The following is a 14,487-nucleotide window of genomic DNA, read 5'->3' on the forward strand; positions in this document are numbered from 1 at the left end:
CCACTCAGATTTTGTGGGACCGCTCAGGCAAACCCGGGCAGCAGGATTCTTAGTGCAGACACATACCAGGGAGGGCTGTTCACAACCCGGGGTAAGGTCTTACACTATTGCAATGTACTGAGGAGCATAGAAAGCGCTAGTGAGCCCTGTGATGGTAGGACAATACGCCTTTCTCCTTTGGTATGAAAACACTTCCAGTTGCTGGCTACAAGACCCACAGTGGATGGCAGCTGGTGAGGATTTTGTCTGGATTCCCTCCCCCACCTTTTGTGTTCCATTTAAATTATAAGAAAACCAGTGTCGTGCAAAGATTTGGATGTTCCAGCTGAAAGACCCTCTTGTCAGGCATTGCTCTCTGACGCCAATAAGCATTATTCATTTAAATGTAAGCACCAGTTCAGGAAGTGGGAAATAATTGGCCATTAATATTGTTGCCATGAATTACTTCATTTCCCAAAGGGCTTCTGAAAAGGAAATACATTTATGTAAATTATTTCCTAAAAACATGCATCCACATGAGAGAATATTTATCCCCCGCATGCTTTGTGATCATTATTTTCTGAAATGAAGCAGCTCTAACATTTTGCTCTGGAGGCAAACGGGTGTTTCAATTGCCCAGTCTTTCAGAATATTCACAGTTAATGTCTCAAACACAGCACTCTCAGCCAGATTTTCAAATGTATTGAGGTGCCTAAAGAAGCAGAGAGAAAGTCAGTGGGAGTTAGGCACCTCTGCATTTTTAGGAACCTAAATTCCTTTGAAAATGTGGCCCTTTGGGCCTCATCCAAAGCCATTGACTTTAACCTGGGGATAAGGCCCTTACTCAGATAGATCAGAAAAAAATCTATCCCAAAAGCCATTTCTTCCCATAATAACGAGCTGTTAGTATCACAAATGAAACCGTTCTGTGCAAGCAGTGTAACTTTGTGTGAGTTGCTGACAACCCTTCCAGTAAGGGGGCCTCATAGATGGTTGGGGCTTACGTTTCGGGGGATAAAACTAACTTTAAAAAGATATTTTGTTTTAATTTGATAGGTTTTAGAGAGGGGTTTTTTGTTTTGTGGTAGATTTCATTTTGTTTTCTCCCCTCCCTTCAGAAACCTGACATCTCAGCCTTTTTTGAAAGATTCCCCTTCTTTTTCCTTTGTTTGTGGGACAGCTCTATTTCCGAGTCTTTCTGTAAAAGAGAATTGATGTATGTCTGTACAGTAAGTCTGCTTGTTTGCGAAATGAGAAGTTGACCTGGGTTGCTGTTCTGTACAATACGGATCTACTCCACTTTCATATTGCAAGCAACACATATTGCACTCCTATGCCACTATAATCTGCATCACTGTTGTACTCAAATCAAGTCAATGAATAAAGTTTTGTGCTTTATTCTTAAGAGGTGGATGTAAACTGTTTCATTTCTTTCTTTTTCATGTTCATGGGTTTTCATTCAAATCTTTTTATAAACTAGGATGTTTACTAAGAACGAATAAAACCCAAACAGCTGAAGAGACAGAGGCAGATGAGTTTCAAAGGATATTTACTAGCTGAACAGAGGTTTCCTGTAAGAAAGTCAGTATGAATACACATGTGCATGTGGCTGGTGGCAATTCAGCACAGTTATTTTGTGGTTCAAAAACTCTCACAGCAGACAGAAAGGTAAGACTGTTTTGTTGGCTGGGTATCGAAATGACCCCAGTGGATTGTTCAGACATGCATGCTTAAGCGATTCAGCAAGGTACTTCAATGCATCACTCATTGACGTCAATGGGATGTCTCATGCGCTTAAAATTAAGTGTGTGCTTAAAAAGAATGGGGGGTGCTTGCTGAACGGTGGGCTTCATTCAGTTCAACCTCCCATCTGTGAATAGGGTACGGAAGATGAAGAAGCCGTGCTTGGGAATAGGCAATAGACACCCTGTGAGGAGCAGAACCGTCCTGCATGAGTCGGTCTAGCTTCCTGCAAAGGCACCTGAATGATCCTGAGACACTGAACAGCCCTAACTCCACTTGATTCGGTGGGACTCTGCGTCCTGTGCCCAGATGAGACATGCTGCAGAAGAAAGCAGACTATTTTGCCATGGAAGCACCATGTGAAGATGCCAAGATAGTCTTTGCTTTTTAGTGCAAACCACAAAATCTACATGCAGTTGTACCTGTCTTTGTCATTCTGTGCAGCTCTGGGTCTCATACCAGACCCACCCCCATCCCAGCTGGCCAAGGGAGCCATGGTACATCCAAACTGAACTGATCTGCGCCTCCTGCGGTCCCTGGGCACAGCAGGCAGGGCGGCCAAAACAGGAGTGTCATTAGAAACATCTCTGCTGTCGCTATCTGAGGTCAAGTCCTCAGCCTGACTAGCTGGAGGCAGGGGGTAGGGAAGAATCCCTCTCTCGGAGTGCTTGTGGGTAGCAGCCCTCTCCGCCGCGGCGTCCCTTCTGTAAGGAGGGAGCAGAGGAACTGATGTAGCAGCAGATCTTCCAGCCTTCTCTCCACAGACTGGCACACAGGGAGTCAGTGCCATGCACATGGTGCATCCTCCCCTGTAGTGTCACCCAAATCCTGTCTTCTCTCCCCTCCTCCCCATCACGTCTGCAGCCAGGGGACTCTCCACATCCACAGGGGTGGGGGTAGAGTTTGCTATTAGTTTTATTCCAGCGTACCTTGCTACATGTGTGTAAGGCCTGATTCTCAGAGGTGCTTAGTCCTCCCCACCCCCACCCCAGCTTCCATTGCTGAATCAGGCCTCTCATGAATGAAGCTCAAATGCAAAGAGTATTCACATCATGGAGACGGCGCTGAACAAACCAGCAGGCGCTGCTCCTTAGAACCCATGTTATCGGCACTGGGGCTTGCAGAAAGGAGGGAATCCTTTTGTTTTGTGTGTTGGTGGAATCCCCTAACCCAGAGCGTGCGGGGCTGTAGTGACATCTGGGCTGGTTTGTTTGAGTGCATTACATTTTCGGTGGAGGGGCGCTAACAAGAAATGAGTTCAGTTTTTTTGAGTCCTGGAAGCGGCACATAGTGAGAAGAGCCAGGCACTGATTCTGCAAGGAACTTAAGCACGTTGTTGTTGTAGTTTGTATCGTGGTAGCATCTACGCAGTGTGACCCAGTCATCGATCAGGACCCCACTGTGCTAGGTGCTGTACAAACAAAACAAAGGCAGCCCCTGCCCCCGAAGAGCTTACAATCTAAGTATAAGTATAAGCATGTGTGTAGTGCCACTGTCTTTGGTAGGGCTGCATATATGCTCATGTACCTTGCTCATCTAGAACCCATGGGTTTCTCTTTGTATTTTCTATTTTGCAGTCATTTGCCTTCCAGTCCTCCTCTGTGACAATGCAACTCAGACAACCAGCAATAAGCTGCCTGTTACCTAATAACTTACCTTTCCTCTTCCATTGTAAGGACCATAGCTGGAATCTCGTGTATAGAAACCTCAACCTGGAGCAGTACATGTTGTGCTGGGCAGTTGGGATATCTGCTGCTAAGGGACTCTCAAGAGCAGGTAACAACAAGGGCCCCCGTAGCTTTCATTAGCCCCAGTCCATGCCCCTCTTGACCTGTAGTGGTAAGAATACCATGGGGCTAGCTGGCCTTCTCTTGAAGGATAGTACAAGGCAGGAGTGATGGGCAGGGCAGGTTATAGTCAAAAAGCTTGCCACCTGCACTGAAAATAGTTTTCACCAGCTCTCCCTTGATTTAAAAAGAGACAAATGGTAAATCAGAGGAGGGCAGCGTGGCCCACTCAGGGACAAATCTGGGAGTAGGGAGGAGTTAGTTAACGTGTAAACTGTGTCCTTCTGACTCCACAGACCTGTAGGGAAGAGCTGTTCTGCTGGCACCAGAAGGGAGTTTCCCCCTGTATAGCATGCTCCAGTCTCCACCACCTCCCATCTAGACTTGTGCGTAGAAATCCCCTGGGAATGCCAGGGCTTGCTGAGGGAGCATGCAACAGCCCGGCTTTGTTCTAGTCCCAGATCCAACCGGCTGTGCATATGAAACTCTGGTTGTTAGTGCCCTGCCCAGACTTGCTGTCCGTGAAGCTCAGCCATTAAAGGCACAGCTGTCTCCAAATATGACACCATCCACACCCCACAAGGGAGGGGGAAAGGTCCCAGCTCGGAGTGTCTACTCCATGCAAATTCTGGGTGGATGTTGTGGCCCAGAGTAACAGCAGGGCCCCCAGGCTATGCAAATGGCATCCCTGGCACCAGCGGGAGCTGATGGAGGGAGAAGGTGGAATTCGCCTGCCAGCTTCAATAACTGATCAGGGCTCCTCCAGAGGAACCCCACCAGCAGCGCCCTCGTGAGAGAAGTACTACAGACAGCGTGGCCCCATCTGCTCGATGGGCTGCACCAGCTGGCTGTGAGCCCTCTGTTGGAGTGGGGGTTGCAGGCTTATGCTGCTTCTATGACCGGGCCACTGGAGCCTGGGCCAGCAGGACCTAAAGAGAGATCCAGGAGATCGTCCACCCAATCGTGTAATAAAATCGCGGTGCATATTCCCATGGGACTATCCATGTCAGCTGGGGACATAAATATGTCCACATGCTACTAGACATGGCATTTAGATGCTCATTAATGATCTGTTCAATTGATCAATTCCATGATTAATGTATCCCATGTTACAAATGGATTTTTAATCCCTCACCATTTAAATACAGGGAGACACAATCAAACAAACAACTGTTAAATCCAGTCTCTTCCCCCCACCAGCCCCCTTCTAAAATAATCTTAGATTTCTAACCCCTGAGTAATGGCTGTGGAATGCACTACATTTTACAGCCCAGCAATGCATCTGGCTATGTGACTCTTCATAGCATGTTAAAAATACCACTGTCAATAGATGAGATCAAAACGAGTCAAATGTCAGTGCTAATCTGCTGTCACTCTTGTCACTTCCTCCCACAAGAACGAACACCGACACCCTAAATAAGTTTCTCTGGACCACCAAAAAAAAATCTCTTGAAATGCTTATGCAGCAAGAGTCCAATATTTCCCCCCCTTACTGGTTTTTTTTCTCCCTTGCATTTCTGTCTGTCTGCAGTTTGGGGCAAGGATGGGAAATATGTGAAACTTCAATCCTGCCTGCCATTTTCTATGGTAAAAAGGGACCCCAGGGAAACATTGACTGTCTTCTGTGGCTTGGCCAGAGAAAGGGAGAGAGAACTTGTTTGAGGAGTTCCTGTTACGAAGTGTTCTTTCACATTTATTGTCAAGGATGTGCAAAGATCAACCAACCAGCAGGGTTTAAACAAGAAGTTTGCCATGTGTCCAAAGGTCATTGGGTTTCAGACAGCTGCTGTGTTCAGTTTTCTTCATGAATGACCTCGAGATGAAAAGGCTAGAAATATGCAAGGGTCTAACTGGGATTTTAGCACTCATATGCTGCATGAGCCACAAGTTTTTGTTGAGATAAGTGTGTGCAAGTTGCTCAGATTTGAGCCCATCATTGAACTGAGGGCACAACAATGTTGGGACCACACTGGTAGGTTGCATCCCTCGTCTAGGAGGTGCCTGGTGTAATGCTGAAATTTCCACCAGCCAAAAGGGAAGGCTGGCCCTGAGCCCTGTTGAAAGCGCACCCGCATAAACATTAGCAGCGTGGATTAAGAAAGCCAGAGAATGCAACAAGTCTTGCCAATACAACCTGGTGCTGCATGGGCATCTTGCACCAACACGGGCAGCTATGTGTGAACGGCTACTGCAAAGATCGTTTTGCTGGCAGCACAATGCTTTTGCCAGTAAAATTTTCTGGTGTACACAAGCCCCAGCCCTCTTCTGAGCAAGTCTATGTGTTCTAATGCTTAGAACACCAGTGGATGCTGGCATTTGATGTACACTTTGACTCCTGCTGTGGTTATCAGTGGTGGAGATGAACTGGTGAAAGCAACAGTGGGAAATTTTTGGTATAAAAACTATTGTAGAGCAGTTTTGAGTGGGAGGTAGTGTGGCCTTGTGAACAGGGCCCTGGACTGGGAGGCACAAGAGTTGGGTCTAGTCCTGCTTCTGCCACAGATCTGTGGGGAAAGTCACTTTACTTCTGTGGGCTTTTGCTTCTCCTCTCACCTTTTGACTCTCTTCAGCCTGTAAATTCTTCAGGGCGGGTCTCTTACAATATATTTGTTTGGACAATCCCTAACACAATGGGGCCCTGATCTGGGTGCTTCTCCAACACAAAAAAAAATAATAATTTTAGACAGAGTTAATGAAATACAGTGGAGCCTGATGAAAGAAATCCACCGTTTGCCACATTTTGAGCACTTTAATTGAACCTGACCGTGTCTTATGAAGCGGTAGACAAGCTAATAATCCAAGACATTTCTATGATGGATGAATGAATTATGGCTGAGAAATACCTACTTTATGGCATTAATATCTAACTGGATGTTAAATGACTGCCAGGAGAGATCTCTGTGGTATCTCAGTTAGCCCTCAGCCCTAATTATTACTCCACAGAGGAATCCCTGCTAGGTAATTGATGACTGCAACATAAAGAACTTAAGCAAGGTTTATTGGAGCATTTAAATGAATAATGCCTCTATCAGTGATGCAGTTAAGAGCACAGATAGTGTGGAAGAAGGTAAGCAAGTGCTTGAGATTTAAAAACAAGTCATTTAACTTTGTATTTTCTTTTTATCAGGTACACAATTAATTGGGCTTGTCTCAGTGTCTGGGCTGTGAAAATAAGTAACTGAAAATAAACTTTCATCAGAGCTCAATAAATATTTTATCAGCTCACTCCTTGGAGGTGACCTACAAAGAAGCATTCTGTCACTTTAACAATCCTGAGTGCAACATACCAAGATATCTCAATCCCTTTGGATATTTAGAGGTTCTCTCTTACCATCCTATTCTCCAGCTTTCAGATCAGTGACCTCGCATGGGATTTTTTCCCTTTGGTCACTCAGCAAAACAATACAGTAGGAGACTCGCACTAGTTTTTCGTGTTCCTGTGGCCCTAGAGAAAGGGGCTTGAATGAAGTACAATACAGCCCATACCATGCCCATTCTATTTCTTTGTCCAATATGCTCACAGATATCCCTGTACACAAGGCTGAGATACCACCCCTCCATCATGCATATGATCTTCTGTAAAACAAAGTAAACCCGCAGGACACCTGCAAAACGAGTAGGGGAGAGCTGCCTTCTAGCATCTCCTAGAGCTGCTCTGTCTCAGTCGTACACTGCAGCGTGTGATCTAATAACAGGGGATTGAGCAATGGCTGGGGACGCTGGAGACTTGGGTCCAAATTCCCAGCTCTGCCACTGGCCTGCAAGTCACTGCCCTGTTCTGTGCCTCAGTTTCCCCCCTCAGTAAAATGGGTATAATGATACTGACTTCCTTTTGCAAAGCACTGTGAGAGCTACTGACAGAAAGCATTTAAGAGGCTCTTAATATTATGTTATGCCATTGGTACACCCAGCATTCGACAGCGCAAACAAAAAGACAGTTCCCTCACCCGAGCAGTTTACATCTGCCTGTTACAGGGAAGTCCTGTAATCCCCATTTTTGGGGAAACTGAGGCAGGGAGTTTGTAACTCAATCAAACAGCAAAGTCAGTGGCAGATCTGGATTAGCATTCAAGTGGTTCTGGATCCCAGCCTTGGTTGCACTCGGTCCACTAAACCACAATACCTCTTCTTTCTGCCCTCACTGCTCTGGTCATAAGTTGCAAGACAGTCTGTCACAGCGTAGCTGGCCATTTAAGGGGCGTCAGGGCCCAGTTTATCCATGATAGGCTTCTCTAAGGAGAACAAACCCACCTGTAGCAACTAGCTGCCAGCCAGTCAATTGACCAACAACACCTGAGCCTGATAAAATGCTGCCAGAGCACCCTGGAAGGAGGTGCTCCTAGAGAGATAAGCATGAGTTCTCTAGGACCAGCAGGAGGAGGATAGCAGTGGTAACAACACCACAAACTACTATTATGGCCTGTTAATCTCTCTAAGCTGCTAGGGGAAAGGAGTGAGTAAAAAGGGGTGAGGTGGGGGAGAAGCTGATTGAGGACTCTAGATGGCCTGACGCATAACCCAGCTCCCGGAGGAGAGTTGTAGACTCCTTATGCGAGGAGTTTGAGTTAGTTTGGCAGGGTAACCCAACTCTGGGAGGAGGGCTGGGGCCTCCTGATTGTGTGAGTGAATGCTTGTGGGCATTCGCTAGGAGGCTGGACTTGAAGGACCAATAAAGAGGGATTTTCTTGTACTCAGTAGAAGTAGTTAACAAACAGGACCCCACAAAGGGGGCCTCTTGCTCTTAGCTGCCAGGTCTGCAGGACCAAAGAGGCACAAAAAGAGGGTAGCAGCCCTGTAAGGCCCTACTGTGCTATGAGGGGGTGTGTTCTAGGGCACTACCTTGTCAGTCTAGCACCAATGCCTTCTTCCTGCCCAAAAGAACAGCGCTATTCCCATGTACAGGGTGGTAGTGTTAAGAGCTTCTCATTTTTGGTCCCCACTTTCCCTCCACCTTTAATGCTGTGCCTGCATCCCAAGGATCCATCTCAGCTCTAGTTTTCATCTGCTTCAAACTAAGGCTGCATGAGCAAAGCGTGATTTTCTCCTTCCCCACTTGACTGTGCATATTTGTGCAAGCTAGCATGAGTGTGCATATGTATGTGAGCAGAAGAATCACACCCCTAGTTTAGCCTAGATATCACCTTAGAGGTCTTTGCACTGATTGTTGCTATTCTGATACCAGTCTCCAGGGCAGATGCACAGTGCGGCTTTGAAAGTGAGGAAAGCCACACTGCTTTACACCAGTGAACTGCATATACACTGTGTTGCAAGGGTTGCTCTAGGCCAGGCCTACCCTTACTTGGAAATTCAGTGGCAGTCGACGGGAGCTTGCGTAACTCCCGTCGACTTCATAACTCCTCTTCTATGTGGTGTCTTCACTGCGCTGCGCCACTTGAGGGGGTGGTTTTATTGCGTCGACTTCTGGATCGATTGAGCGGGTCTTCACTGGCTGCTCGATTGATCCGGATAGATCGACCTGACGGCGGCGAATTTGCCACCGTCCGTGAAGACAGGCCCTTAGCGACTGGCACTGCAGCGGTGCAGCAATCCAGCAGGCAGACAAGCACACAGAGGGAGCAGGGGACAGCCAAATACTCATGCCATGTGAAGCTTGGCAGGTTGGGGAGAGTAGAAAGGAATCCTTGTATCCCATCGCCATGCTGTGCAGTGGCAGCAGGCTCACTCCGGTGCACATCCTGTAGCCCTGAGATTGCAGATAGCCCCAGTCCATGTTCTACTCGGGGGTGCCTTTGGCGCATGGTCCTGTACAGCACTGGAGTCAGCGTCTCCATTGCTTCCTCTGAATCCCCAACCTGGCCCAACAGGCCCCCTACGCTTCACTGCAGACTGCATGCATATCATTCGCGGATTCACGAGACCCAATAACCAGTGGAAGCTCCCTTTTTCATCCACTCTGCTGTCGGAGCAGCTGCCCATGTATGACTCTTAGTAAATATCTTCATTGATCACCCAAGCCAATTCCTTGATGAAATGTTAGCAACTGTCTCTGCAGTAGCCTGTTGCTTTACAGCTGCATATTTTCATAGCTCGAGCTCTTTTGGGTGATGGAGGCAGTAAAAAAAAAAAATTTTTTTTTTTGGTGCAATGTCCTGTTCTGCAGTAGTTCTGGCTGGCAGTATTGCCACATCTTGGCAGATAACAGTTGCTTTATCTTCAGAGATTAGCCTTCATTGCTCAGAATTGTCATTCACAAGCTGTCAATTAAGAGTGAGTTCAGCTGTATCTACTCTGGGACAATTTGTGAGTGATTTCCCCCCCCCCACACACTGATGCTATCAACAGTGTGAAAGCTGCAGTTTATACAAGGCATGTGGGTTGTCACTGTTTTCATACAATCCTAATCTCTCTGGGAATTAACCCCTGAAACACCAGATCATTGATTGGTTTGGTGGGATCTCTTCCACTTGGGAAGGGTGTGGCAGAATTCTGGGGTCCCTTCCAGGGAGCCCTAAAAACACCTGCCCTCCATTTACATTTACATGCCTATTTGTTTGCACCATACCGTATTGGCTGCATACTGTGTGTTGTGCTGAATCTTGCCATGCCCATTGACTGCGCATAATTGAATTGTGAATTTTTTTCTTCAGCCAGCTGGTCCATAGGCACCCAGCCTTTTAGAATTTGGGAGATAAAATGTTTGACAGCTGAGACATTAAAGTTTAAAAAGTAGTCAGTGAGCATGAGGGAGAGTTAGTTTCCCATCATTCTTCTGTCCAATTACTAAGCTAGGTTTAGCAGTGAACTAGCAATAACAAGACACCATTGAAGCAGATTCACAGCAACAACTTTACACTTAATTACCTTGGGCTAGAATTCTCTGCAGGCCCATTCAAAGGCATCATCACATCTGGCTCCTGGTGGGTTATGGGTCTTCAAACCAAGCTCCCATCTCTTCAATGGAAGTGAATTTCAATACACAGGCTGAGGAGACCAAGCTGCTTTGGAATTCTTTCCCAAAACGTGTAGAGTTGCAGCCACTATTCCATCCCCTCTTCTACTGTAGACTGCACGGCCCCTTGGCAAGCCTGCCTGGGAGTTCCCAGTCAAACAGGGTTTTCCTCCACTGCAGCTTATTTGGAGGAGCCAGCACTGGAGTGCACAGGACAGGACCTGCTGTGTGGCTACTTTAAGCAGGACTAATGCGCTGAGGAAGAAAGGGCTCGCCGCTTCAGTAACACAGTTAGCCTAACTGGCGTCCTGTGGATTCAGGAGAACTGGGTTCTGTTCCTGGCTCTGCCACTGGTCTGCTTGAGCAAGTATGTCTCCATTTTCCCCAGCTGTAAAATAGGAATCATGCATTGAGCGCTACAGGTGAAAGCACTGGTAAAGGAGCTAGCTCTCATTAAGAGCCCCACAGGAGGATTTTGCCTCAGAGCGTTCCTACAGAGATGGGGCTCTATTTCCAACTGAGCCATTTCAGCCTTTAAGGGAAACTTGAATTGAAAATGATCCCTGAGAAGAAAATCTCCCTAGAGACTGTGGAAGGCAGAAGCTCTCCTGCTACTAACTAATCTTAGTGTTGCTGCCTTCAGGTGTAATTCTCCACCTGTTCTTATTTGGATTGCCAGAGCCTCCTGCCACTGGAATGCACCTAAGGAGAGAGACTTACCTATGTATACCTATATCTCCTTTACTCTCAGATCCTTTTCCTTTGCTCTTTAGCTCTGCATTTTAAATTACCTCTGAAATAACAGCCCCATTTCCCCTGCTCTCTGCTTTCTCCTTGTTTGACAGGTCCCCGAGGCTATGTCCTGCACCAGCCTAGCTATACCAGATAATCCTGGAATGGAGATGCAGCTTGTACTGACAGAAGTGTTTTTTGTCTGCCATTGTAGGAAGAACCTCCCATTTCCCCCCGAACAATGTTAGCTACATAGATGGAAGCGTTCTTCCATCAACATAGCTGCAGTTACACTGGCGGTTAGGTTGGCATAGCTATGTTGGTCACAGGTGTGGGGTTTTTCACACCCCCTGAGTGATGTAGCTATGTCAACCTAACTTCTTTAAATATAGACCAAGCCTGAGTCTCTGTTTTCCATAAGGGTTTGATATTGGAATTCTCTGTGTTCAAACTTGTTCCAGTTAAGTTAAACCAATGCAAACCTGTGGGTTATGTCAGTGTAACCTGTTCCTAATTGACTTAACTAAAACCAATATAAATGTCAGCATGGCCTTTTGCACCAATTTAACTAAATGTGTGTAGGTGCAGTGGTGCAACCCTGAAAGGGTAGAATAGGATGCCAGGAAGAATGAACCACATGTGACAATAAGAGGGGATAGGGAGGGGATGAGAGAGAGAAGGAGCCACATGTGGCAGACATTAGGTTGTTTAATGTGCTCCTAGAAGGTGCTCAGATACTATGGTGAGGAGGGCATATGAACCTGACTAGAATAGAACTAGAGGCTTTGTTGGTTTACTGGCAAATCTGAAGACTGAGCTGTTTTTTTCCCCCCAAAACTTTTGGCAAATCAAAAAGTTGAGAGTTACCTGAGGTCAAACGAAACATTTTTGTTTCAAGGAAATGGAAACATTTCATTCTGCTTTTGATCATTTTACAATTTAAAAAAAATAAATAAAGAAAGAAAACCTTAAAGAACAATGTATCTTAAACCAAAAATGTGAGTACTTTATGCAGAAAATATCAGAATATTTTGAGGGGTGGTGCTTTTTTTTTTTTTTGGTATTTTAGGGGATATCTTTTTTTGACTGAAACAATTGAGTGAAACCAACATGAATTCACAAAACATTTCTGTATCACTGAATCAGCATAATTTTTTTCACCAAAAATTTTTTGTTTTGTTTTGTTTTTTTACCAGATCTAAATAGAATGGTATAGAACAGAAGAGCAGACGGGCCCATTGGTATATGTTCAGTAGTAGAACTTTCCACTGCCCATCAGCAGAGATGTCTTTGTTCATCAGTCTCCCATGCATGTATTACTCTTGCTGTTTCTCTTTACATGGTGGGGTAGGAAGGAAAAAACCTGATGCTTTTTCAGAAACCCACAGTCCCCACACCTAGAGTCAGCTCTTCCTCCTCCAGCCAGTATACTGCTATGCATTTTGAATGCAAATCATAGCACTGCTCATGAGGCACCTGTTCTGCAATGTGAAATTGCCTTTGTAAGAGATTTTGTCAGATACAAATAATAGAAAAAGGCCTAAAGAAAGTCCTAATTGTGTCACAGAACAGTCAGTCCAGTCATCCATCTTCCTATTAAACTAGTGAATTTCAGCTACTCAGCCCTTCTGGCATCTCTCTCTCTCTCCCCCTTCCCCTTCTTTTAAACTTCTATTTATATTCTCTCAGTTGTCTCTGCCAGAAGATCTCATGTGGATACATTAGGCCTTTTCAAAAAGAAAGTTGGATTACAGTGATTTTTCCTCCCCATAGGACACAGCAACTACATCCCTCATAAAAGGAAGATACAGTATAACTTCATTGTAGATGTACCTAATCTGACCTATTTAAATGGAAAGCGATACTAGGAAAGGCAGGAATGCTTTAGTTCTGCTGGCCTTCATGGGAAATTGAAGCTGCTATTTTGTAGTTTACTGAAGCTGACTGGTTGACTCTTACATAAATTCCATTGTGGGAAGATGAAAAATAAAAGATTCGGCAATAGCAGCCGATCTATTATCCAGAAGTTATCTTCACTTAAGCAGGTTGTGTTGATGTGTTCGGAGGTCTAAAATTTATGACAAATGGGTTATAAAGGACATGTGGCTGTTTATTTTTTAACATATTGGAATAAATTCCATTTTATTTGTGCTGTTATACTGGACCCTGGATTCTTTGCTCACGTAAGCAGCACTGACCTCAGAAGGGTGCTTTTGGATATTGACTTTGGCTGGGTTGAAGTGGTTTGTGCCTACGGAAAAGCTAACTGCTAAAAAACCTTGTCTTTGGGAAAATGCCAGAATAAACAACCTTCTGTGAGCTCACAATTGATTTCAGACCACAGTCTGCGTAGTGGGGGGTGGGCAGGGGAGAATTAAAAATCCTGGTGAAAATGTAATATTTCATGTTTTCCCAGACGTTGGTCAATTTTTCTTTCTCCAATGTAGGAGTCTTAGTGCTGCTGAAAGATGCGAAGGGCATGTCTACACAGCAAAAAGTCAAACCAAACCTGTAGCAGCGAGTCTCCAAGCCTGGGTCACCTGGCTTGGGTTTTCCTGTGGACTTAAAAATAGCAATGTAGATGTTCGGGCTGGAGATCTGGGCCCCAAGCCTTACCCTCTTGCCAGGTTTCGGAGTCCGGACTCCAGCCTGAACATCTACTCCCAGAACCTCAGTCAGTTGACCTGGGCTCTGAGACTTTCTGCTGGGGTTGGGGGAAGGGTACTGCTGTGTAGACATACCCTTAGAGGACAGGTCTGTAGTGGCAACTTCTCTGTTCAGGGCCTGAAATCTAGATTTTTATTTATTCCCTCCCCCTCACCCCCAAAGTCTTGAAGCACCTGAAGATGCAGAGATGTGGTTTTGAAAATCCCACCTGCATGTTAAGGTGACCAGTAATTTAGGCCTGAGGCTCTAAACACAGTTTTTGTACCAGTCTAACTACACTAGTTAGGGGTGTGTAGCCGGGAGGGGTGGTCCCCCTCAGAGAAGGACCCAGAGGGGGAGCCAGACCCACCCTGGCTGGTAGAGCCCCGGAGGAAAACCCCTGATGGGAAGCAGGTGGGCGGGTCCAAGCCTTTAGAAGCCCCAGGGACACCACCTGACCGGAAGCAGGGGCGGGGACGGAGCCAGGCCTTTAAAACCCTGGCCTGTGAGCCCAGTCAGGAAAAGACGGCCGAGGGAGAAGGATGTCTCTCCCCTGAGGCTCCCAACTAAGACTAAGCCAGAGACTCATGCCGACAGGGAGCGGCCAGTCTTACCCACTGCCTAGGAGCCGGTGGAGGGCCCACCTGAGTCCCCCGCTGCCTGGGAGCTGGAGGAGGGCTGACCTGAGCA

This window comes from Emydura macquarii, unplaced genomic scaffold (assembly GCF_026122565.2).
Source record: "Emydura macquarii macquarii isolate MOO-44397 ecotype Brisbane River unplaced genomic scaffold, CSIRO-AGI_Emac_v2 contig_3692, whole genome shotgun sequence".
In the NCBI taxonomy this organism is placed as follows: Eukaryota; Metazoa; Chordata; order Testudines; family Chelidae; genus Emydura; species Emydura macquarii.